The sequence below is a fragment of the Manis javanica genome, chromosome 8 (genome assembly GCF_040802235.1).
Source record: "Manis javanica isolate MJ-LG chromosome 8, MJ_LKY, whole genome shotgun sequence".
NCBI classification, from domain to species: domain Eukaryota; kingdom Metazoa; phylum Chordata; class Mammalia; order Pholidota; family Manidae; genus Manis; species Manis javanica.
This window is the reverse complement of record NC_133163.1, coordinates 91,313,171-91,340,148: the sequence shown is the minus strand read 5'-3', so window position 1 is coordinate 91,340,148 and position 26,978 is coordinate 91,313,171. Positions and strand designations below refer to the sequence as shown.

The 26,978-nt window shown below is 38.0% G+C and overlaps 1 long non-coding RNA gene across 1 annotated transcript; it reads right to left on the bottom strand.

The window, feature by feature from the left end:
• Positions 1 to 12,412: 12,412 nt before the first annotated feature.
• Positions 12,413 to 26,929, bottom strand: LOC118972467 (uncharacterized). Its single transcript, XR_012120660.1, has 3 exons — positions 26,846 to 26,929; positions 21,051 to 21,236; positions 12,413 to 18,462 (listed from the first exon to the last, which is right to left on the bottom strand). It is a non-coding gene; the product is annotated as an uncharacterized lncRNA (long non-coding RNA).
• Positions 26,930 to 26,978: the final 49 nt, after the last annotated feature.

Genomic DNA, 26,978 nt, shown 5'->3' with positions numbered 1-26,978 from the left:
GATCCACAACGTGCCTTCTCTGGGCTACACTTTTTTCCCTGTGATCCCCCACGCCGTGTGTACTAAACATAATACCCCTCAATCCCCTTCTCCCGCCCTCCCCACCCGCCCTCCCACACCTCTCCCCTTTGGTAACCACTAGTTCATTCGTGGAGTCTCTGAGTCTGCTGCTATTTTGTTCCTTCAGTTTTGCTTCATTGTTATACTCCACAAATGAGGGAAATCATTTGGCACTTGTCTTTCTCCACCTGGTTTGTTTCACTGAGCATAATGTCCTTCAGCTCCATCCATGTTGTTGCAAATGGTTCCACTACCTAGATTCTATCAATGTTTTTCTGTGGCTGTTAAAGATACTACTAAAACTTGTAGGAAAACATCCTGTTTGTAATACTTGAGAATGTTTACAGAATTATGGACTCCAAGATTGCCACTTTTCAAGGCAAACTGTTCCCTTTTTTAGATACTTCTGTTTATTTAAATATTCTTCCTTCTTTTGAGTTGAAACTCATTTTACTGAATTTTCTATCTGTTAATCCTCCTGTGGTGCCATGGAGAATAAATCCATTTTCTCTCTTTTGACTATTTGGAGACAAGTATTATGATTTCTCTGACTTTCCTTTTCTCCCAAGTCCCTCCATTTCTTTCTCTTCCTCTGTTCCCCTGCTTCTGCTGTTTTTCAGCTGGTTCCAACTAGTGGGAAGCACTGGTAGAAGAGTAGAGGGAGGCAGAAGCCAGGATTTTTGCACACACGCACATACACTCACAAACACTCTCTTCTGCTATGGGTGGTATCTCCAACACTGGCATCTCTTCCCTGGCTCCATTATCGGCCTGCCAGGCTTGCCATGGTTTCAGCTTCTGTAGTGTGACCCTGGCCCCAGTAATATTAGTTTTCACTGTTTTTCCAGCCTAGGGGTAGTAAAGTCATCCTTCTGTTGATAATCTCTGGACTGCTCACCAACAACTGTTGGTTTCTCACTTCCTCCATCAGCTCTGTAAGTAATTTCCTGCACTAAATTCCCTGTTTAAAATACTTAGTCCTTTCTGTTTTCCTGGTTAGATCTGACTGATCTAGGGGTACACCAGATAATTTCAGGAGATACATCATAAGAAGGTACCTGTAGTGATTACCACAGTCGTGTGATTTCTCCCAGAGGCAGGAAATTATATTGTGAAGATTTACGTTTCTTCCCTGTGCCCTGCCATCTATGAAATGCCTGGATGTGTAAGAGAAACCATGTTTTCAGAAATGCAGTTGGAATTAGATGAGGAAAACTCACAATGATAATATTTTGGAAAACAGCATATTAATGAGTTATAACCATAGGAAAGGAAGTGGTCTTTGGAGTGATATATTGTAAATGAGATTAGACGAAACATGATAACCAAGGATGAATCAGGAAGTTAAAGTCAGGCAGGAGACTGAAAAAAAGCTGAATGTACATTGAAAATCTCCCTTCAGTAAGAAAAAAAAGGCCCAGTCATAATGAAAGGCAAACACCAGTAATATTGTATGACTCATTGCTAATGTTTAAAAAACAACAGGGAAATCAAAGCATTGTCCGTTAGTAGGGCTTCTCATTATATGACTTGTCTAAATACTCTATTTTTATAATTTGTCTGTAATCTCAACAACACATCATCATTATTTTCATTCATCTCCATCTATACTGCAGGTGCTGAATACATAATGGGAATTAGGGAAGAATGAGGAATAAATAAATAAATTTCCAAAAATGTTTCTGGAAATCACCATCTTTCAACTATGATCTCAACATTAAATAAAGTAGTGGAATAAACATTTAAAGAGAAAAAAATGTGTAAGCCTCTAAAGGATGAAGGAAGTCTGACAGAAGTGATGAATTATAAATAGTGGACCTTGCCAGATTGGCGTGAATGGTATTCTGGGGGTTTTTTTTATTATGAATTCCAGGAACAAGAGAAGAAGAGGAGTGTTAGATATTTTAGATTGGGCTATCAGTAAAGCATTTTGATCTAGCATCTTGTGAAATCTCAATTTCGAAATTAATTTATAGTGATTTCCAGGTGAGAGTGGTAACTGGAAACTTTCAAGGAAGGCTTAGAGGAACAAATGAGCAATGACAGGGAATTTTTTAAACTTTTTTATTGTGAAATATACATAGAAGTTTAAATAATGAAATGCACCACTTAAAGAAAAATATAAAGTGAACACTCAGTTCAAGAACTAGAACATTGCCAGTACCGTGGAATCTTATCTTGTATCCATTTTCCATGACAACTCCCTTACGCCTTCCTACCTCCAGAAATGTCCATTAACCTGACTTTTATGGCAGTTGTGTCCTTGCTTTTTTTTATCGTGTTATCATCCACCTATGAATACCCTAACAGGCAAGTAGCTTTGCCTGTTTTTGAACTTTATTTTTCATTTATTTATTTTATTTTGGTATCATTAATATAAAGTTACATGAGCAACATTGTGGTTACTAGATTCCCCCCATTATCAACTCCCCACCACATAACCCATTAAAGTCACTGTCCATCAGCGTAGTAAGATGCTATAGAGTCACTACTTGTCTTTTCTGTGCTATACTGCCTTCCCCATGCTCCCCACTACATTATGTGTGCTAATTCTAATTCCCCTTATTCTCCTTCTCCCTCCCTTCCCACCCGTCCTCCCCGGTCCCTTTCCCTTTGGTAACTGTTAGTCTATTCTTGGATTTTGTGAGTCTGCTGCTGTTTTGTTCCTTCAGTTTTTGCTTTGTTCTTATGCTCCACAAATGAGGGAAATCATTTGGTTCTTGTCTTTCTCTATCTGGCTTATTTCACTGAGCATAATACCCTCTAGCTCCATCCATATTGTTGCAAATGGTAGGATTTGTTTTCTTCTTTTTCTTATCACTTGAAGAGAAGTCCTGTTAGTTTTTTTATTATTTTATTTTATTTTTTATTATTTTTATTTTGGTATCATTTATCTACAATTACAAGCTACAATTACATGAGGAACATTATGTTTACTAGACTCCCCCAATCACCAAGTCCCCCCCACAAACCCCATTACAGTCACTGTCCATCAGTGTAGTAGGATGCTGTAGAATCACTACTTCTCTTGTCTGTGTTGCTCAGCCCTCCCCAGCCCCCTCACTATCCATACTAATCATAATGCCCCCTTTCTTTTTTCCCCCACTCATCCCTCCCTTCCCACCCATCCTCACCAATCCCTTTCCCTTTGGTAACTGTTAGTCCATTGTTGGGTTCTGTTGAGTTTGCTGCTATTTTGTTCCTTCAGTTTTTTTCTTTGTTCTTATACTCCACATATGAGTGAAATCATTTGATACTTGTCTTTCTCCACCTGGCTTATTTCACTGAGCATAATACCCTCTAGCTCCATCCATGTTGTTGCAAATGGTAGGATTTGTTTTCTTATTATGGTTGAATAATATTCCATTTTGTATATGTACCACATCTTCTTTATCCTCATCTACTGATGGACACTTAGGTTGCTTCCATTCCTTGGCTATTGTAAATAGTGCTGTGATAAACATAAGGGTGCATCTGTCTTTTTTATTTATTTATTTATTTATTTTGGTATCATTAATCTACAATTACATGGAGGACATTATGTTTACTAGGCTCCCCCTGTCTCCACGTCCCCCCCCCAGATCCCCGTTCACAGTCACTGTCCATCAACATAGTAAGATGCTGTAAAATCACTACTTGTCACCAAGTTCACAGTCACTGTCCAACATAGTAAGATGCTGTAGAATCACTACTTGTCTTCTCTGTGTTGCACAGCCCTTCCCATGCCCCCCCAACACTATACATGCTAATCGTAATGCCCCCTTTCTTTTCTTCCCGCCCCTATCCCTCCCTTCCCACCCATCCTCCTCAGTCCCTTTCCCTTTGGTAACTATTAGTCCATTCTTGGGTTCTGTGCTTCTGCTGCTGTTTTGTTCCTTCAGTTTTCTTTTGTTCTTATACTCCACATATGAGTGAGATCATTTGGTACTTGTCTTTCTCCACCTGGCTTATTTCACTGAGCATAATACCCTCTAGCTCCATCCATGTTGTTGCGAATGGTGCATCTGTCTTTTTCAAACTGGGCTCCTGCATTCTTTGGGTAAATTCCTAGAAGTGGAATTCCTGGGTCAAATGGTATTTCTATTTTGAGCTTTTTGAAGAACCTCCATACAGCTTTCCACAATGTTTGAACTACTTACATTCCCACCAGCAGTGTAGGAGAGTTCCCCTTTCTCCACAACCTCACCAACATATATTGTTGTTTGTCTTTTCTATGATGGCGATCCTTACTGGTGTGAGGTCATATTTCATTGTGGTTTTAATTTGCATTTCTCTGATGACATGCGATGTGGAGCATCTTTTCATGTGTCTGTTGGCCATCTGAATTTCTTCTTTGGAGAAGTGTCTGTTCAGATCCTCTGCCCATTTTTTAAGTGGATTATTGGCTTTTTGTTTGTTGAGGTGTGTGAGCTCTTTGTATATTTTGGATGTCAACCCCTTAGTGGATATGTCATTTATGAATATATTCTCCCATACTGTAGGATATCTTTTTGTTCTACTGATGGTGTCCTTTGTTGTACAGAAGCTTTTCAGCTTGATGTAGTCCCATTTGTTCATTTTTGCTTTTGTCTTCATTGCCTGGGGAGATATGTTCATGAAGAAGTTGTTCATGTTTATGTTCATGAGAGTTATTTTTGAATTTTATATACATGAAATCATAGAACATATTATTTTGGATCTGGCTTTTTTTTATTCAATAATATTTTGTTGTTGCTATATGTTATGTGTGTCTATGGCTCATTCATTTTCATTGCTGTATGGTATTCCATTTTTTATATCTACTACATTTATTTATTCTATTGTATCTGTGATGATGCCGGTCGGGAGTGAACAACAGGAATTTCTACTGGTGAAAAGATTATTTCTGAAGTCAATGTTTTCCAAGGTCTGTTCCAGGGCTGCCAACATCACGACCACTGTTTGCTAATTATAATGCATATTTCTGGGGCTCCTCTCAAGCCCTTCTGAATCACTTTGTGGGGCTAGGCTCAAGGAATCTGCCGTTGAGGTGCTCCCCAGATGGCACCTAAAGTGAGGGGGCCTCTGGAATAGGTGACTTCATGGTAGAATCTGAGCCGAATGTTAACAAAAGCTCCAACCCACCACAAGCAACAGACTTGTGGTCCCACTCTGAGAGACTGCCACTCAGTGATGTTAGGGTGAATTCTGAGAATATATGAAGTTAAAAAATAGGTGCCATCCCCATATTCCTATTATGTTAATATGTGTGCACAAGTTAGTTAGTAGTTTAAAACCTATACATACTTAAGGTACTCTACAAGAAGATATGTCAAAGAAATAATCAATCCTCCCGTGTTTTCTTCCATATGCTACCTCTATAGCTTTTCTTCTTCCTTCCTAATTACAACCCTTAAATAGAATTCATGCCTCATATCGAATTTACCGAGTATCATAATTCCTCCAGGTGGTAAAGATACCTCGAGACAAGTGCTGGGCATAGAAGCCACAGGGCATAAATCTGCAAAGAAGTAAAAAGCTAACCTTTTCAAACAATATGGCTTCTCTCTCACTTACCAACTTTATATCTCCCTGTATGGCCCTGGAAGATGACTGGTTAGCCAGAGATGGGTAAGATTCCTCAAGGGAGGAACAACCTAAGACAGGCACAGTCGCAGGGGGGCCATCAGGTGAGAAATTGGGGAACAACAGTGGTGAAGCTTAGAACCTCACCCCCCATCCCCTGTGTTGAGAGAAAGCTTCTGCATCCATGGATGTTTTATTGCCCTTGTCTAGCTCGGATTAGCACATAGTCTACAGGCACACACCTGATCATCTACAATTGCTCTCTTACAACACTAAACTATGTTTTCTACCTTTATCTTGCATCTACCTACCACTTCAGCAGTTTATTAAAAATAAAAATAATAATAATAATAAAGGGAGAAATGTGGGATCCACATATAAATCAAGTATAAAAATCAAACGAATATTCATATTTGACCTGATTGTTTATAGTTTATAATGCGTGATCAGAACCGAAAGTTTCTGTGATGAATGCCCTTGTACTGTTCACCATGTAAGAACTATTTCACTATGTAAGAATTTGTTCACTATGTAAGAACTTGTTCGTTATGCTTCAGAAGATTGGAGACTGACGAGAGTTAGGCTTGAGATGGATTAATGATTGTGCATTGAGTATTGACCCCCCTATACAGAATTTTATGGTTGTTAACAACCATTTGATCAATAAATATGAGAGATGCCCTCAAAAAAAAAAAAAAAAAAGAATGGAAAATAAAAAGAAAGAAAATCCTTAAAAAAAAAAATAGGTGCCATCCCAGAAAGCACAGAGTATATTTGGGCATACCAACTTGTCCAATTTGACTGGGAATGAGAATTTTTTCACCAGCAATTTATAAAAATATTGACAGAACTCTTCCATTTGTTATATATTTTGACCAGTCTGCTATTTATCTACTCTGTGAAAACAATGTACTAAATATTGTGAGAAATAAATTAGACATAGCTTTTATGTTTGAGGCTCTTATAACTGGAAAATCTAAATGTGTGGAAATAATTATTGTGAAGACATGGCCCTCAGATTCACATGCTAGGACCTTCTAGTAAGGACATTAGATGGGGGAGACCAGAATGAAGTGAGGAAGCTGAGATGAAGCCCCATCATTGAGTCCAAAGAACATAATTTTGGGGTCAATCTCTGAAGTCCCTAAGTGAGAGGTTAGGACATGGTTGCAGGACTTCTCATCAGCAGAAACTGGCCAACAAGTAGAATAAAGAGAACCATACAAGTCGATACAAGCCACATTGCAGAAAATAGTGGTTAGAAGTTTTGTAAGGGATGAGAGCTTCAACTGAAAAACAGGCTCCAGAGCCATGCTGCGACCCAGGAGGGAAACTGCTGTGAGAACCAGGGATCCACAGCGGAGGTCTTTGTCTAGGCTGACTGTGCACTCTGGAGGGGCAAACAGGAAGGAAGCCTCAATTCCGTGTTCCCGCGGACATCCAAGACTGTTCATACCTGGCCAGACACAGCACACTACACCCTCACTAGAGGAAAAGAAACAGAAATTGTGCCAGTTGAAGTCCTCATTAGTTTGGGGCTGTGGGGCAGAATCTGCAGGTAGCAGGGTCTCAGGGCCTAGGGATGTCTGAGGCAGGGAATGGAACAAGAAGGAAGCAGTTCATGTAAGAAGATGATCTTTGCATAAGAAAGGTGTAGATACCATTTGACTAGCGTTAACAAGAGAAAAGGGGGAATCAAGAAAAGTTTCATGGAAGAGTGAGAATTTGAACAGAGCTTGAAAAATCAGTGCTAAGGATGGAAAATGAAACTTACTGGTCTGAGTTAACAAGGTCACTTCTGGAGCCCTTCTCATGAATTGGAAGTATGTAGCAATTCATCAAAATCTTGGACTAGAAACAGAGTTGAATATTATTGTAATTTGTGTGCAGTTGAACCCTAGAATTTTTCAAAAATCCTGAATGTATGCCATTTGATTCCAGTGATTTTTTTCCTGGTATCCTACCATAAAAATGTTAAACAAAAGTGATTTTACAGTAAACACTACATCCATCAACTAGATTCTATAATTGCTATCTTATTTTTTGATGCTTGTCAGAGTAACTTAGAGACAACTTAGCTCCAAACACTTGAGCTCATAATATTAAGTAGTGTCCAGCATGTTTTTTTAGGTAAAATTCACATTATGTAGAATAATAAATGTACCATTCAATTAGTTATGATAAATGTACACAATTATGCCACCCAAAACCTCTGTTAAGATTCAGAAGTTCCTGAACATCAATCCAGAAAGTTCCCTCATGCCTTTTCTCAGAAACATCGCTCCCACCTTCTGGAAGTAACCTCTGCTCTGATTTTTTTCATCATAGATTAGTTTTGCTTATCCTAGAACTTCATATAAACATTTCATACAACATGTACTTTTTTTGTATAAAGCTTTTTTCACTCAGCATAATGTTTTTGAGATTTATCCATGCTGTTTGTTCCTTTTTGTTGAAGAATAGAATCTCATTGTATGGTTATACAATAGTTTATGTTTCTTGGTTTGAGTGTTTTTTATTGTGACATAATTCAGATTACAGAAAAGTTTCAAGAATAGTACAAAGAATTCCTGGATATCCTTCATGGAACTTCTCCAAATGCCCATTTGTTTTATTCTTTCTCTTTCATTCTACATTTTTTTTCTGGCTCATGTCAAGTTGCACACATGACACCCCATTGCTCCTGAATATTTCCATATATATTACTTAGAAATAATAAGAAATTCTTTCATATAACCAGAATACATTTAACAAAATTAGGAGCTGAGAGTGATACACTGCCATTTTATAATCTATAGACTTTGTTCAAATTTTGCCAATTGTCTTAATAATATCCTTGATAGCAAAAGAAAATCCAAGGAAACATAAAAATGTTTCGCCTTCGGTTGTCATATCTTTTTAGTGTTCTTTATTCTGGATGGTGTTCCTGAAAGTTTATTTTTATGACATTGACATTTTTTTGAAGAATATAGGTAAGTTATTTTTAAATTACACTTTTATTTTGAGATAATTGTAGAGTTGCACGTAGTCATAAGGAATACTACAGAGAGATCCTATTACCCTTTGCCTAATTTGCCCCATTGGCACTATCTTGCAAAATTATAGCACAATATCGAAATCAAGATACTGACATTGATACAGTTAAGATACAGAACATTTCCATCACCAGAAGGACTTAATGTTGTCCATAATTTATAGCCAACCCATTTCTCTCCCACTCCTACTACCTCCTTAACCCTGGTAAGCCGTAATGTTATCCATTTCTATTGTCATTTCAAAAAAGTTACATAAATAGAAACATATAGTATATAATCTTTTGGATTGGCTTTTTTCACTCAGCATAGTTCTCTGGAGATTTATCTAGGTTGTTGCATACATCAGTAGTTCCCTCTTGCTGAGTAGTGTTCCACGGAATCGAACTCCCAGTTTGTTTAACCATTCACCTGTTGAAAGACATCTGGGTTGTTTCCAGTTATTCACTACCATGAATAAAGCTGCTATAAACAGTTGTGTACAGGTTTTTCTGTGAACATAAGCCTTTATTTCTCTGGGATAAATGCTCAGGAGTACAGCTCCTGGGTCGTATGGTAGTTACATGTTTAGTGTTTTAAGAAACTGCCAGATTGTTTTCCAAAGTGACTATACCATTTTGTATTCCCAGCAGTAATGTATGAGTAATCCAGTTTCTCCAAATCCTCAGTAACACAGTAAAAATACACTGTGTGTATTTTTATTTTGGGCAGTGGGAGTAGAGTAAGGTGGTATCTCATTGTGATTTGTTTTGCATTTCCCTTGGCTGATGGCAGTGAATGTCTTGTCATGTGTTTATTGGCCAGCAGTGTTTCTTCTTTGTTGAAATGTCTCTTGTCTTTAGCTTGTTTGCTTTTCGATTGCTTCCTTTTTACTGTTGAGTTTGCTGTTGTTTCTTAATGTACAAAGAGCTGGCATTGTTTCTTTGGTCTGGCAGATGTCTTGGATGGACCATTCAAGGAAGAGCACGTAGTTCAACCTGAGGAAACCTATATCCTTTGCATACTGATGCAAACACTGGTGGCACTTACTGAAGCTTTATTTTCAAATTGGTTCTGCCAGTTTGAGCAGAGGCATCAAGAGTGAGGACCTTGGCTGGCTATTTGAGAATGGTTTCAGTAGAATAGTTGGCAATCCATCTTGCTTTCATGGGTGAGATAAGGCAAAAGGTTATTGTTGAGTTTTGAGAAGTTTTTATATATTCTAGAAATAGAATATTCTTTGTCAGATATGTGGTTTGCAAATATTTTCTTCCAGTCTGTAGCTTGTCTTTTCATCCTCTTAACAAGGTCTTTCACAGAGGAAAAATTTTCATGTTGATGAAGTGAAATTTATCAGTTTATTTTTCTGCATATAATGCTTTTGGTTTCAAGGATAAAAACTCTTTGCCAAGTCCTACATTCTAAAGATTTTCTGCTATATTTTTTCATAAAAGTTTCATAGTTTTACAATTTAGATTTAATCCATGTTGAGATCATTCTTTCATTCTTTTTTTCACAATAATAAAATTGTTTATTTCTCAATTCCTATATTCTTGTGGTTTTTAAAAAATGATAGGTGTTGAATTTTGTTTAATGTATTTTCAGCACTTATATCATAAATTTTCCCTTAGATTTAATAATACAGGATATAATATTAATAGATTTCTTAATATTAAACCAACTCTTAAGTCCTATTTGGTCATGTATTATATTCTTTTTTTTTTTTGAGAGGGCATTTCCCATATTTATTGATCAAATGGTTGTTAACAACAATAAAATTCTGTATAGGGGTCTCAATGCACAATCATTAATCAACCCCAAGCCTAGTTCTCAACAGTCTCCAATCTTCTGAAGCATAACGAACAAGTTCTTACATGGTGAACAAGTTCTTACACAGTGAATAAGTTCTTACATGGTGAAGAGTGCAAGGGCAGTCATCACAGAAACTGTTTTGATCACGCATCATGAACTATAAACAATCAAGTCAGATATGATTATTCGTTTGATTTTTATACTTGATTTATATGTGAATTCCACATTTCTCCCTTATTATTATTATGTTTTTAATAAAATGCTGAAGTGGTAGGTAGATGCAAGATAAAGGTAGAAAACATAATTTAGTGCTGTAAGAGGGAAAATGTAGATGATCAGGTCTGTGCCTATAGACTAAGTATTAATCCAAGCTAGACAAGGGCAACAACACATCCACGGATACAGAAGATTTCTCTCAAAACAGGGGGGGGTGAGGTTCTAAGCCTCCCCTCTGTTGATCCCCAATTTCTCACCTGATGGCCCCCCTGCGACTGTGCCTGTCTTAGGTTGTTCCTCCCTTGAGGAATCTTACCCATCTCTGGCTAACCAGTCATCTTCCGGGGCCATACAGGGAGATGTAAAGTTGGTAAGTGAGAGAGAAGCCATATTGTTTGAAAAGGTTAGCTTTTTACTTCTTTGCAGATTTATGCCCTGTGGCTTCTATGCCCAGCATTTGTCTCGAGGTATCTTTACCACTTGGAGGAATTATGATACTCGGTAAATTCGATATGAGGCACGAATTCTATTTAAGGGTTGTAATTAGGAAGGAAGAAGAAAAGCTATAGAGGTAGCATATGGAAGAAAACATGGGAGGATTGATTATTTCTTTGACATATCTTCTTGTAGAGTAACTTAAGCATGTATAGGTTTTAAACTACTCATTAAATTGCATGCAGACATTAACATAATAGGAATACAGCTACATAACAAAAGCAGACCTACAATTACCAGCCATATCCAGTGAAACCAAGAAAACCTGTTAGGTACCCTAGGCATTTGTGAAAACTTATCAGTGATATGATGGATATTGTCTAACTGAATTTGAATAGTTTGAGAAAAATCAGACAAATTAAAACAACACATTCCTGGGAACTGTTCACATCCCATATGTTCTTTTAACAGTAAATAGTCTATAGTCGCACGATTTTGGAGCACTGCAACTTGCACTTCTCCTAATTCTTGGTTGAGTTCCAACAGTATAGATCCAGTCAAATGTGTTGTTTTACTGTATGCACAGGCCAGCTTAGATATCTCCTTCTTTATTCCAATGGCAAGTCCAGGAACTGGTGGGATGAATGCAGCTACAACTGCAACAGCGCCAGGATCTTTGTTGAAGTTTTTTGATGATCATCTTCCGGAATGCCTCTTCCAGAGAATGATGATGTTGGAAGTTCTTCTTCATATCGTATTGTAATTCGTTTTCTGGGTAGCCAAATTAGGCTTTGATCCTCTGTATAAACACAAACAAACCCTTTGCCCACAATTTGATGTGCCCTTTATACCATTGTGAAGAACTTATTGCAGATCACCACACAGGAACTGCTTTTTTTTTTAAGGGAAAGGAATATTATCAGAAAAATGTACTTCCATAGCTGATCATCTGACACACTTTAAAAGATTAAAATTAAGGATATGTGAAGCATGCATTAATCATTGATTTGCAGTTTTATCCTATCAGGGAGTAATCCCCCTTTTCTTTCTCTTTTTTTCTTGTTATCATTAATCTACAATCACATGAAGAACATCATGTTTACTAGGCTCTCCCCTACCACAAGTCCCCCCCACAAACCCCATTACAGTCACTGTCCATCAGCATAGCAAAATATTGTAGAATCACTACTTGTCTTCTCTGGGTTGCACAACCCTCCCCTTTCTCCCAACCCCCACATTATGCATGCTAATCATAATACCCCTTTTCTTCTCCCCCCCTTATGCCTCCCTACCCACCCATCCTCCCCAGTCCCTTTCCCTTTGGTACCTGTTAGTCCATTCTTGGGTTCTGTGATTCTGTTGCTGTTTTGTTCCTTCAGTTTTTCCTTTGTTCTTATACTCCTAAGATGAGTGAAATCATTTGGTATTTCTCTTTCTCCACTTGGCTTATTTCACTGAGCATAATACTCTCTAGCTCCATCCATGTTGTTGCAAATGGTAGGATTTGTTTTCTTCTTATGGCTCAATAATACTCCATTGTATATATGTACCACATCTTCTTTATCCATTCATATACTGATGGACACTTAGGTTGCTTCCAATTCTTGGCTATTGTAAATCGTGCTGCGTTAAACATAGGGGTGCATCTGTCTTTTTAAAACTGGAGTGCTGCATTCTTAGGGTAAATTCCTAGGAGTGGAATTCCTGGGTCAAATGGTAAGTCTATTTTGAGCATTTTGAGGAACCTCCATACTGCTTTCCACAATGGTTGAACTAATTTTCATTCCCACCAGAAGTGTAGGAGGGTTCCCCTTTTTCCACAACCTTGCCAACATTTATTGTTGTTTGTTTTTTGGATGATAGCCATCCTTACTGGTGTGAGGTGATATCTCATTGTGGTTTTAATTTGCATTTCTCTGATAATTACCGATGTGGTGCATCTTTTCATGTGTCTGCTGGCCACCTGAATTTCTTTTTTGGGAACTGTCTGCTCAGTTCTTCTGACCATTTCTTAATTGGATTATTTGATTTTTGTTTGTTGAGGCATCTGAGCTCTTTATATATTCTGGACGTCAAGCCTTTATCAGATCGTTATTTACAAATATATTCTCCCATACTGTAGGGTTCCTTTTTGTTCTATTGATGGTGTCTTTTGCTGTACAGAAGCTTTTCAGCTAATATAGTCCCTCTTGTTCATTTTTGTTGTTGTTTTCCTTGCCTGGGGAGATATGTTCAAGAAGAGGTCACTCATGTTTATGTCTAAGAGGTTTTTGCCTATGTTTTTTTCCAAGAGTTTAATGGTTTCATGACTTACATTCAGGTTTTGATCCATTTTGAATTGACTTTTGTATATGGAGTTCGACAATGGTCCAGTTTCATTCTCCTACATGTCGCTATCCAGTTTTGCCAGCACCATCTGTTGAAGAGACTGTCATTTCCCCATTGTATGTCCATGGCTCCTTTATCAAATATTAATTGACCATATATGTTTGGGTTAATGTCTGGAGTCTCTAATCTGTTCCACTGGTCTGTGGCTTTGTTCTTGTGCCAGTACCAAATTGTCTTGATTACTATGGCTTTGTAGTAGAGCCTGAAGTTGGGGAGTGAGATCTCCCCTACTTTATTCTTCTTTTTCAGGATTGCTTTGGCTATTCGGGGTCTTTGGTGTTTCCATATGAATTTTTAAATTATTTGTTCCAGTTCATTGAAGAATGTTGCTGGTAATTTTATAGGGATTGCATCAAATCTGTATATTGCTTTGGGCAGGATGGCCATTTTGACAATATTGATTCTTCCTATCCACGAGCATGGGATGAGTTTCTATTTGTTAGTGTCCCCTTTAATTTCTCTTAAGAGTGACTTATAGTTTTCAGAGTATAGGTCATTCACTTCTTTGGTTAGATTTACTCCTAGGTATTTTATTCTTTTTGATGCAATTGTGAATGGAGTTGTGTTCCTGATTTCTCTTTCTATTGGTTCATTGTTTGTGTATAGGAAAGCCACAGATTTCTGTGTGCTAATTTTGTATCCTGCAACTTTGCTGTATTCCGATATCAGTTCTTGAAGTTTTGGTGTGGAGTCCTTAGGGTTTTTTATGTACAGTATCATGTCATCTGCAAATAGTGACAGTTTAACTTCTTCTTTACCAATCTGGATTCCTTGTATTTCTTTGTTTTGTCTGATTGCCATGGCTAGGACCTCCAGTACTATGTTAAATAGCAGTGGGGAGAGTGGGCATCCCTGTCTAGTTCCTGATCTCAGAGGAAAAGCTTTCAGCTTCTCGCTGTTCAGTATAATGTTGGCTGTGGGTTTATGATATATGGCCTTTATTATGTTGAGGTACTTGCCCTCTATTCCCATTTTGCTGAGAGTTTTTATCATGAATGGATGTGAATTTTGTCAAATGCTTTTTCAGCATCTATGGAGATGATCGTGTGGTTTTTGTCTTTCTTTTTTGTTGATGTGGTGGATGATGTTGATGGATTTTCGAATGTTGTACTATCCTTGCATCCCTGTGATGAATCCCACTTGGTCATGGTGTATGATCCTTTTGATATACTTTTGAATTCGGTTAGCTAATATTTTATGAAGTATTTTTGCATCTACATTCATCAGGGATATTGGTCTGTAATTTTCTTTTTTGGTGGGGTCTTTGCCTGGTTTTGGTATTAGGGTGATGTTGGCTTCATAGAATGAGTTTGGGAGTATTCCCTCCTCTTCTATTTTTTGGAATACTTTAAGGAGAATGGGTATTATGTCTTCTCTGTGTGTCTGATAATATTCTGAGGTAAATCCGTCTGGCCCGGGGATTTTGTTCTTGGGTGGTTTTTTGATTACCGTTTCAATTTCTTTGCTTGTAATTGGTTTGTTTAACTTTTGTGTTTCTTCCTTGGTCAGTCTTGGAAGGTCGTATTTTTCTAGGAAGTTGTCCATTTCTTCTAGGTTTTCCAGCTTGTTGGCATATAGGTTTTCATAGTAGTCTTTAATAATTCTTTGTATTTCTGTGGAGTCTGTCGTGATTTTTCCATTCTCATTTCTGATTCTGTTGATTTGTGTTGATTCTCTTTTTCTCTTAATATGTTTGGCTAGAGGCTTATCTATTTTGTTTATTTTCTCAAAGAACCAGCTCTTGGTTTCATTGATTTTTGCTATGGTTTTATTCTTCTCAATTTTGTTTATTTCTTCTCTGATCTTTATTATGTCCCTCCTTCTGCTGACTTTAGGCCTCATTTGTTCTTCTTTTTCCAGTTTCGATAATTGTGACGTTAGACTATTCATTTGGGATTGTTCTTCCTTCTTTAAGTGTGCCTGGATCACTATATACTTTCCTCTTAAGACTGCTTTCGCTGCGTCCCATAGAAGTTGGGGCTTTGTGTTGTTTGTTGTCATTTGTTTCCATATATACCTTGATCTCTATTTTAATTTGTTTTTTGATCCATTGATTATTTTGGAGCATGTTGTTAAGCCTCCATGTGTTTGTGAGCCTTTTTGCTTTCTTTGTAGAATTTATTTCTAGTTTTATACCTTTGTGGTCTGAAAAGTTGGTTGGTAGGATTTCAATCTTTTGGAATTTACTGAGGCTCTTTTTATGAGCTGGTACATGGTCTATTCTGGAGAATGTTCTATGTGCACTTTAGAAGAATGTATATCCTGTTGCTTTTGGATGTAGAGCTCTATAGATGTCTATTAGGTCCATCTGTTCTAGTGTGTTGTTCAGTGCCTCCATGTCCTTACTTATTTTCTGCCCTGTGGATCTATCCTTTGGGGTGAGTGGCATGTTGACGTCTCCTAAAATGAATGCATTGTACTCTATTTCCCCTTTAGTTCTGTTAGTATTTGTTTCACATATGCTGGTGCTCCTGTGTTGGGTGCATATATATTTACAATGGTTATATCCTTTTATTGAACTGAGCTGTTTTTCATTATGCAATGTCCTTCTTCATCTCTTGTTACTTTCTTTGTTTTGAAGTCCAATTTGTCTGGTACTAGTACTGCAACCCCTGCTTTCTTCTCTCTGTTGTTTGCCTGAAATATGTTTTTCCATCCCTTGACTTTTAGTCTGTGCATGTCTTTGAGTTTGAGGTGAGTTTCTTGTAAGGAGCATATAGATGGGTCTTGCTTTTTTATCCATTCTATTACTCTGTGTCTTTTGATTGGTGCATTCAGTCCATTTACATTTAGGGTGACTATTGAAAGATATGTACTTATTGCCATTGCAGGCTTTAGATTCGTGGTTACCAAAGGTTCAAGGTTAGCTTCTTTAATATCTTACTGCCTAACTTAGCTCGCTTATTGAGCTGTTATATACACTGTCTGAAGATTTTTTTCTTCTCTCCGTTCTTATTCCTCCTCCTCCATTCTTTATACATCGGTTGTTTTATTCTGTGCTCTTTCATGTTTCCTTTAACTGCTTTTAGTGGGTAGTTGACTTTACTTTTTGCCTTTAGTTAGTATTTGGTTGGTCTGCTTTCTTTGCTGTGATTTTATTTTCTCTGGTGACATCTGTTTAGTCTTAGGAGTGCTCCTGTCTAGAACAGTCCCTCTAAAATGCTCTGTAGAGGTGGTTTGTGGGAGGCAAATTCCCTCAACTTTTGCTTGTCTGGGAATTGTTTAATCTCTCTTTCATATTTAAATGATAATCATGCTGGATACAGTATCCTTGGTTCAAGGCCCTTCTGTTTCATTGCATTAGATATATCATACCATTCTCTTCTGGCCTGTAAGGTTTCTGTTGAGAAGTCTGATGATAGCCTGATGGGTTTCCCTTTATAGGTGACCTTTTTCTCTCTAGCTGCCTTTAAAACTCTTTCCTTGTCCTTGATCTTTGCCATTTTAATTATTATGTGTCTTGGTGTAGTCCTCCTTGTGTCCTTTCTGTTGGGAGTTCTGTGTATTTCCGTGGTCTGTTCGATTATTTCCTCCCCCAGTTTGGGGAAGTTTTCAGCAGTTATTTCTTCAAAGAGTCTTTCTATCCCTTTTTCTCTCTCTTCTTCTTCTGGTACCCCTATAATACGGATATTGTTCCTTTTGGATTGGTCACACAGTTCTCTTAATATTGTTTCATTCCTGGAGATCCTTTGATCTCTCTCTGTGTCAGGTTCTATGCATTCCTGTTCTCTGGTTTCTATTCCATCAATGGCCTCTTGCATCTTATCCATTCTCCTTATAAATCCTTCCAGAGTTTGTTTCACTTCTGTAATCTCCTTCCAAACATCTGTAATCTCCCTCCAGGTATCTGTACTCTCCCTCCAGACTTCAACCAGTAGCTCTTATATATTTCTCTGCGTCTCTATCAGCATGTTTATGATTTTTATTTTGAATTCTTTTTTAGGAAGACTGGTTAGGTCTGTATCCTTCTCAGGTGTTGTCTCTGTTATCTTGGTCTACCTGAAATTTTGCCTTTTCATGGTCATAGAGATAGTTTGCAGAGCTGGCACGAGTGACGGCTGGAAGAACTTCCCTTCTTGTTGGTTTGTGGCCTTCCTCTACTGGGATAACAGAGACCTCTAGTGGCTTGTGCTGGGCAGGTGCGCGCAGACGGGGCTTCTGATTCTTGCCTGGCTGCTATGGAGTTTATCTCTGCTGTTGCTGTGGGTTGGGTGTGGCCTGCCTTGGGCCTCTGCTCCAATATGGTGGAGCCGCATTGGAGGGGGAACGGCCAGGAGGCTATTTATCTCCATGAGGGGCCTCTGTGCTTCCTGCTGCCCAGGGGGTTAGAGTGCCCAGAGTTCCCCAGATTCCCTGCTGCTGGGCTAAGTGTCCCAGGACACTTCCATCCAGCTGTGGGGTCCCTGTCCCTTTAAGACTTCCAAAAAGCACTCGCTTTTCTTTGTCCCCGGGGCTCCGGCTGCAGGGATCCGCTCACAGCTCTTACTGTCCTGTTTCCCTAGTATCCAGGACCCTACGCATGCACTGTGTCTGCTCTCTGGTGTGGATGGCTGGGGCTGGCTATTTAGCAGTCCTGGGCTCTCTCTCCTTCCCCGCTCCGACTCCTCTCCTCCCGCCTGGAGCTGGGGTGTGGGGCGCCTGGGTCTCACCAGGCCGGGGCTTGTATCTTACCCCCTTCACGAGGCGCTGGGTTCTCGCTGGTGTGCATGTGGTCTGGATGTTGTCCTGTGTCTTCTGGTCTCTCTTTTAGGAAGAGTTGACTTTGTTGTATTTTCAAAAATACATGTGCTTTTGGGAGAAGATTTCCACTGCTCTACTCACGCAGCCATCTTGGCTCCTGAGATCATTCTTTATGTGGTGTGAACTTAGGTCAAGGTTCATTTTTCAGCCTATGTGTGTTACTTTAGCACCATTTGTTGAAAAGGCTACTTTTCTTCTATTGATTTGCTTTTGTAATTGAGTTGATCTTTGTGACCTTGGATTAAGCAATGGTTGCCTACATATTGCACCAAAAGCACAAGTAAAAAAAGAAAAAATATGTATTAATTGGACTTTATCAAAATGAAAGCCATTTGTGCTTCACAGGACATAGTGCTAGATTATTATACCCAATAGCCAGCAATAATGAGGAGCCACTTTTAACATTCAAACATCAATGAAAACCAAATGAGAAGCCTGGATTTCTACCTCTACCTGCTGGTAACATGTTGGCATCCCCTCTTCAGTGCAATGTCAGAGAAAGCCAACTAAAATAGGTTTAAGTAAGAACCACAATTCTATATAAAGACATGGTATGAAAATGTCCAGGTTTCAATGGAGAATCACCAAGAACCAGGATCTTCAAGTAAATGAAAAAAGATGACCTAAGTGTCCATTGGTAGATGGATAAATAAAGATGTGGTCCATATATACCATGGCATGTTACTCAGCCATAAAAAATAGTGAAATCTTGTCATTTGCGACAACATGGGTGAAACTAGAGGGTATTATGTTAAGTGAAATAAGTCAGAGAAAGACAAGTACTATATAATTTCACTTACATGTGAAATCTAAAAAATTAAAACAAATGAGGGGGGTTGGGAAAACATGGTGGCATGAGAAGTGATGCAGAAACCTCCCCCCAAAATCACATAAAACACGAAAATACAACAAATAGAACTAATTCTGAAAAGCAACCTGAAGACAGAAGAACAGACTGCCTACATTTGGGGAAAAGATAAGACCTCATAGAAAAAGGTCAACTGAGATCAGGACCTACTCCTAGGACAGTGTCCAGGTGCTGCCATTGGGGAAAATGTATAATATGGAGGATGAGCAGGTAGTGTTGGACTGCAGCTGGCAGCTGGCCAGAGACCTCAAGAGACATCAAATCAAAGGAAGTGAGAAAATAATATGAGAAAGCAATTCAACACCAGGAATTATCTTCATTGCATGATCTCCAAATGTCACTATTAAGTGAAGACAAATTACTACTACCAGACCAAATTAACTTGCGGTAGAAAAACATCAGAAGAGTGATTTCCTGGGTTGGGGGATAGGAGGTGTTGAGAGGAGAAAGGCATGAAGATACTATCTGGACTGATGGAAATGTTCTTTACCTTGACTGGTATTGGCAACACAGATGTATAAATTTGTCAAAAACCTATTGAACTCCACTCTTAAAATCTGTACGTTTTATTGTTATGTAAATTATACCTAAATTTAAAAAAGTTCTTTGTGGGGTAAAGCACATTTTTTTTTTTGCCAGATAATATAGATGTCATTATAAAGAACAGTGGTAAATAAAAGTTATTATAAAATGGTAGCTACTTTCAAGTAGCAAGCTCAAGATTAGACAGTATTAATATGCTCGTACACAGGTTCTAGGCAGAACATCTTAACTCATGAGGAAAAAAAATAGTTTAGTTTAATTTCTCTCTCCCTATTCTTTGTTTTCCCAGTTGAAAGTGAGCCACTGTATAGCATGTTTGACAATTGCAAGGTCTGCCTTCTGAAAAAAGCCAAAAGTCACTGGATATGGCTTACCCTCTTACCCAATAGGAACTTTACATCTGAACATAATAATCCAATATCAGTACATACAGATAATTTGGTTTTAATTAATACTGTAATTACAGGCATCAGTAGTCCTTTAAACTTTGAGAAGTATCAAGTCCAGTCCTGATCTATTTACAGTCTCTCTTAAAGCATCATGTCATGTTGCTGGACCTTCCCAGAGGCTTCTGTCTTGGCTCCTCTTCACTTGTGAGCCACAGGTTGACTCAGTTAATAAGGTATTTCTAAAGGACAAGACTACCTAAGTCTAGGCATATTTAGAAATGCAGTGCTTTCTGAAAGGATATGTGGTTAGCCAGCAGTACAGTGTCTGAATCCAAATTTAAGGAATTAGCCCTGGCACAAGCTATTTGTCCCACCCCTAGAGCAAGGTTACCTCAAACAGTTACTAGGTATTAAACGATCTGCCTAGAATATGAAAACTGCTTGGGAAGACGGGCGTAAAGTCCCAGCTGTGCAGAGGGACAGCTTATTCCCCGCTGCTCTAAGAATTCCATAATCTTCTGTAGTGGATTTCATACTCACTGCTCTGTTTGTCTTACTTAGTGTGTTTTGGCCAGTAGATTGGCTGTCCATCTTCAGTATATTAGCCACAAAACGGCTTTAGCAATACATCGTAAACGCTTTGTCCAAGCAATTTACATAAGCACATTAGTCGGACACTATAACCTGTTTATTCATGTTGCAGAATAGTTATTTTATAAAAATTCTATAAAGAACCTCAGTAATTCCTGCTAGAACCAGTTTTAGCCTATTCCTCAGACTGAACAAAAGTAACACTACCTCACCACATGCATACAAAAAAATTAAAACCATACAAAGGAAGGAAATATTTTCCCAAAGCAGCAACAACTCTGAAGAATTGTGATACTGATTAAAATAAACACTCAGCAATTTATATTGCCATCTGGATTCTTGGCTTTTCAGGCTAAAATATAAATGTATTTAACCCACAAGTAATGATTGTGCACTTACTGTACATTTGTTTAACTACGGGGCTTAGGAGAGCTGTCTAGGAGTACATTTTACCTGAGAAGTAAATTCTAGCATTCACATCCTCCATGGCTTGGAGCTTTCAAAGGCAGTTGTTTTTGGTTTGGGGATTATTTTAGTTTGTTTTTTGTTTTTGTTGCTTTGTTCCTTTAGCTTCACTCCATTGATGTTGGGCAGAAATTTAAAAAAAAATACGAAGACCACATTTTGAGTTAGTGTGCCCTATAAGAGAAAAATAAATAAATGAGATTCCCTTAGAGAAAAATAAATAAATAAAACAAACAAATGAACAAACAAAACAGAAAGAGACTCAGAAACACAGAGAACAGACATGGTTACCATTGGGAAGGTGGGTGAAGAACAGGGGAAATAGGTGAAATAGGTGAAGGGGAAAAAAATTAGTGAAGGTTACATGAGTGTATACATATACCAAAATTAGTCGAGCTGCACACTAAGATTTGTGCATTTTATTGTATGGACCTCACTTTTTAAAAAAAGACAACATAAGCCAACACTACAGTTGGAGTTCCAGATTGACACATAATCTCCACTGATGCCATGGAGTACAGTCCTTGTTATCCCCAGATGTGATGAAAGTCCTGGCTTCCTTCTTGGCTTCTCTGATGCCACCCTACCAGGGTGTTGGGGCACCTTGTGATAGGCTGCAAAGGCTGAAAGTCTAGGCTCCCCATTCAGCTTTTACTGGTGTGGGTGTAAGCTGGGCCACAGTTTTTTCTGTGGTCATTTCCCCTGTAAATATTTCAGTATATAACTCTAACAAATACAGCCTTAAAAAATAACTACACCACTCATTCGTACAATAAAAAAGACACTTCCAAGTCATTCTGTAAGGCCAACTTTACCCTGAGATAAAAACCTGAAAAGGATATTACAAGAAAAGAAAAATACAGACTGATATTCCAAGCTCATCAGTGTGTGCCCATTCCTTGAGATACTAGCCTGGTATTTTATTAGCAGCAATGTCAGTCTGAAATGTTCCTGTAATTATGTTTTTATGTGAGGATCCTGAGATCTGGGGCACTAAAGTCTTAAATTTCTTGATGGAGATATTGATGACGATCTCATGTTCATGCTCAGCCTTCATTTTCTAGGCCCAGGTGTCTTCCACATCAGCATCCTCCTTCTACAACTCTCAATGGTTCTCTTCTTAATTTCACCACATTTGTAATTCAACTGGTAAAGGCCCTGTTTAAACTACCTCTCTGATGACTTTGATGTCGAGGTAGTTCTTTCCATTTCCGTTTGTTTCTTGGGTGGTATGCCTATGGCAAAAAAGAGACTCCTTGTCTTTCATGAATTGGCTCAAATATCTCTCTTCAGAAAAGTCTTCTCTGCGTCTGTTGGCAGTTACCAATGTCTCCTTTCCAAAGTACTTTGTACATACATCTTTTGTTGCACTTGTCATATTATACTGTGATTATTTAATCTGATGTCTCTCTCAACAGGCTAAATAGTGGTTAGCACACTGCTTGGCATTAGCTCAGTATATGTTTGCTGAATGAAAGAGTGAAAGATAAAAATACAAAGCTAGAATTACTTTTCATCACTTAAGCCAAGAATGCGCCTCTGTAGAAAAACAAAATGTCTTCCCGTAACTTCACACTTGTCAAACCAGAAAGCTTCAAAGGCCCTTAAAAAAGGATAGGTGTATTTTATGATTTCATTTTTAAGTATAGTAGACCCCTTTTATTCATGGAGGATATGTCCCAAGACCCCCAGTGGATGCCTGAAACCATGAATAGTACCAAACTCTCTATATATTGTTTTTTCCTAAACATGCATACCTATGATAAAATTTAATTTATAAATTAGATACAGTAAGAGATTGACAATAAAAACTAACAGTAAAGTAGGACAATTATAACAATATACCATAATAAAAGTTAGGTAAGTGTGGTTTCTCTCTCTCAAAATATCTTATTGTACTGGACCCACCCTTCATCTTGGGAAGGTGTGTCATGATAAAATGCCTACATGATGAGATGAAGTGAGATGAATGATGTAGGCACTGTAGCCTAGTGTTGGGCTACTATTTACCTTCTGAGGATGTCAGAAGGAGGATCATCTGCTTCCAGACTGCAGTTGACCTCAGGTAACTTAACTGATATGGGGGGACTACTATATAATCTTTTTTCAAATTATAGAAAGTAATAATAGATACTTGTAAAAAAAACTCAAGCAAATCAGATACATTAAAGAAAGAAATGAAAGTTCTCTAAAAAGATGCTACCAATTTAGACTTCTTCATTAGTGTATAGCGGTGTCTATATTTCCTCAGATTTGCCTGTACTGAGCTTAATCTTTGCCAATTTGGTAAGTGAAAAATAATATTCCAATTTTTTAAAAAATTGTGTTTATTTGATTATAAATGAAGTTGAGAATCTTTTCATGTGTTTATTAACCTTTGGCATTTTTCTTTTTTTTTTTCAGAGCCACATCTCCAGTGCCGAGAACCATGCCTTACATACATAAAGTAGTCAGTAAATACTTATTGAACAAATGTGAACAAATTGTTTTCTCTTCTATAGTGCTTACATCTGTTTCTCCCAGAGACAGGAAATTATACTGCTGTTAATTTTAAAATGTGGTATGTAAAATATGTAACTTCTTTGTATATTAAAGAAGTTGGTTTTTTAAATGTGATTTGTGGTGATTTTTGGGTTGGGTTGTATTGTTTGTTATATTTAGCAGCTTTTTCCTTTATGAGTTTTGGAGTTTATAGCAGACTTAGAAGGGATCCTTCACTCCAAGGTGAAAAAAAAATAATCTATGCTTTCTTCTAGTGCTTTTGTGGGTTTGTTTTTCCATTTGACACACTTTTATTGTTTTGGCTACTCAGAGGAGCACCCCACCTTTTTTAGAAATCTCTTCTTCCCCTTTTCAAGCCCATGGTATGGGCAGTGACCATCTATCAGAACCCACTGGTCCAGTTTTAGACCCTTAGGGCTGAAGCAACTTTTACATACATAGGAAACTTACTACAGCATACTGTATGTCTGATGTTTACCTTGATCACTTGGTTAAGATGGTTTCTGCTTAGTTTCGCCATTATGTTACTGTCTTTCCCATTGTGCTACAATGTATCTTGGGTGAAACTGTTGAATCTATACAAATTCTGTTTCTCAAAATTTTACCCACTAATTTAGCATCCATCAGTGTATCTTGTCTGCACATTATTTTGGTTTTTCCCTGATGATTTTTGTTACCCCTCTTTCTGTATTTATTGAAAGTATAAGAGCTGTCCCTTCCCCTATTCACTTAAATAACCAATTATTTACTTATATCAGTAAAAATGCATGAATATAAAACTAAATATCTATGGGCCTATGGATCATAATGCTATGCTATTAATATTTTGTTGCTTTGGCCACTAGGAATTCTTTCTGGTTGGCTCCTGTGTTCTTGTGACATCCTTTTTTGAGCATTGTTTTCTGGCAGTACAAGATATTCCAGGCTCCTTTTCGTATTTTTCCTGCCTCAGCCCAGGAATCAATTATTTCTCCAAGGTTCTCCTTGGAGAATTGTGTTTTAGAAATCAAGTTCTGGGTACTAGGTATTCTCTACTGACTCACACTCTTCAGCAGATAGACCTAAGAATATGTATGTATCAATCCATACATACAATCTGTATATCTGTAACTAATATACATACATTAAAAGCCATTAAGTTTATATTGATACTTCAGAATCCAATCCAACACCACAGGCTTCGTTTTAGCTTTCCCTCTTTCCTTAATAATTTTTTCTCCAACAGTGAGAAACCCAGCTTGTGAAATGCAATATATTTGTTTAATTCTAGCAGATACATAGTAGTGTCAAATTTTCAAATTGCTAACCTGCATCCCCACCCCCACCACCCACTCAGCCCCACCATTTAGAAACATAGTAGTATATAGATCACAGCATTTACTTAAATTCAACTGGTTTTATTTTTAGGTATCCAGTCAATATACTTACTGTTTCCCTCAGTTACTTAGGTGAGTCTGTTTCTTCCCCTCCCACTGCACAGTGGCTATGTTACTCATTTGTAATACAGGTAAGTTCATTTCTTAGTGTTTATATTCATTTTGGGGTCACCTCCCCCTTCACAACATGGTTTTTTTGTTTATTGCTTTATTATTGGAAATAAAATATATATCCTAAGTTGATCAGTTATCTTAAAATGATCATTAAGTAATATTTTGTATATTGTATTTCCTAATGTATTTTAAACATTACCCTAATAAAATGCTACATATTTAATGAGTGTGAACAATATTTAAAGAAAGCCGAAGAGACTTCTCCTTTTGGAGAAACAGAACCAAGAACACAAGACTTTATTAGAGATTGGAAAAAACTGGACTCTAGTGTGAAAGAGATGAAAGATGATGAGTTATAACATACATCAGAAGTTTTAGGACAGATGGGGGGAGCAGAATAATGCTCTCCTTCCAAGGATGTACACAGACCTGTGAATATGTTAAGTCACATGGCAAAGGGGAATTAAGTTGCAGGTGGATTTAAGGTGGCTACTCAGTTGATTTTAAAATAGAGAGATTTCCTATTATCTGGGTGAGCCTGATGTAATCAAAAGGATTATTTTCAAAAACAGTAAGAATTGGTCAGATATGATGTGAGAAGGACCCAACCTGCCACTAGTACTTTGAAGATGGAGGACAGCAGCCAGGAGCCAAAGAATGCAAGCCATCTCTGGAAGCTGGAAAAGGAAATTAATTCTTCCCTATGGTCTCCAGAAAGTAAGGCAGCCCTGACAACACCTTGATTTTAGCCCAGTTTGAGACTTGTGTCAAACTTCAGACCTACAGAACTGTAAAACAATGTTACTTTAAGCTAGGATGTTTGTGGTCATTTCTATGAGTATGACAATTTACATTTGAACTTTAAAGGACTCTACAACTTAGTCCTCTCTAGCTTATTGACTTTTCTCCCTTTATTCTGTTCCTTTGGCCTATGCTTCAGTCAGCTAAGTGTTACTCAAATATTATCTTTTGTTAGTTTTAGTTATTTATTTTTTGGGGTATGTGAAATACTACTATGGTTCTAAGAGTCAGTCCTATACAAAAATATTTGCCTCTTCCTTGCCAATCCTATCTTATTCACATTCCGTCCCTTTCTTCCCACCTTTCTCATATAAGACATAAATCACTTAAATTTCTGGTTTATCCTTTCTATTTTTCCCACAAATGAGCAGATACTTGTGTCTTCATAAGTCCCCTTTTTTCTTACAGTCATATACTTTTGTCTTCAAGCAAAATTCTTTTTAGAGTCCAGTGAATTTTTCACAAGGCTAATGATTTTAAGTAAATGCTGTTGTGTTGAAATGTCAAGGGCCAGCTTGAAATGAATTAAATCTTGAGACGTGAGGAAATTGAAATAGCATAGTTAACTTTCAGTAAGTTCTAATTCTTATCTGTAGTTAGGTTCTAAACTGGGTACTTCTCATGACAGACCCTGGTCACTGAGTTGCATTAGCTTTAGGAAACGCTGAGTAGCAGAGGCTCAACCTACGGAGTTGGCACAGACATACTAATTATTTCCTTTTCTGAGGCTCATTGGGTGGTTGAGACATCAGGGAGACATTTCCGATGGCAGATATGCGTGTTCCCAAGTCCTTCAATCCTAAAGCCTCTACTTAGACATCGTCTTACTATGCTACAGCATCGCGGTCTTGGTCCTTGAGTCTAAAGGGGAGCCCCAAACAGCGGTACGAGTGGCTCCACACAGCAGGCACTTCCCCCACGATGTACACACCCGCCCAAAGGGGCCAGAAACAGGATAAAATATCACATTCTAGCCAATCTTGGCCTCACCAGTGTTCGGTAGCCCCTAACAAACTAATCACAAACATCCTCGCATCTGCGGCCCGCCGAAAGCAATATTCCCAGGATCCTGGGCGGTTTCGATTGACGTTACTTCCGGGAAAAGTAACGGGATTTTTTTTAT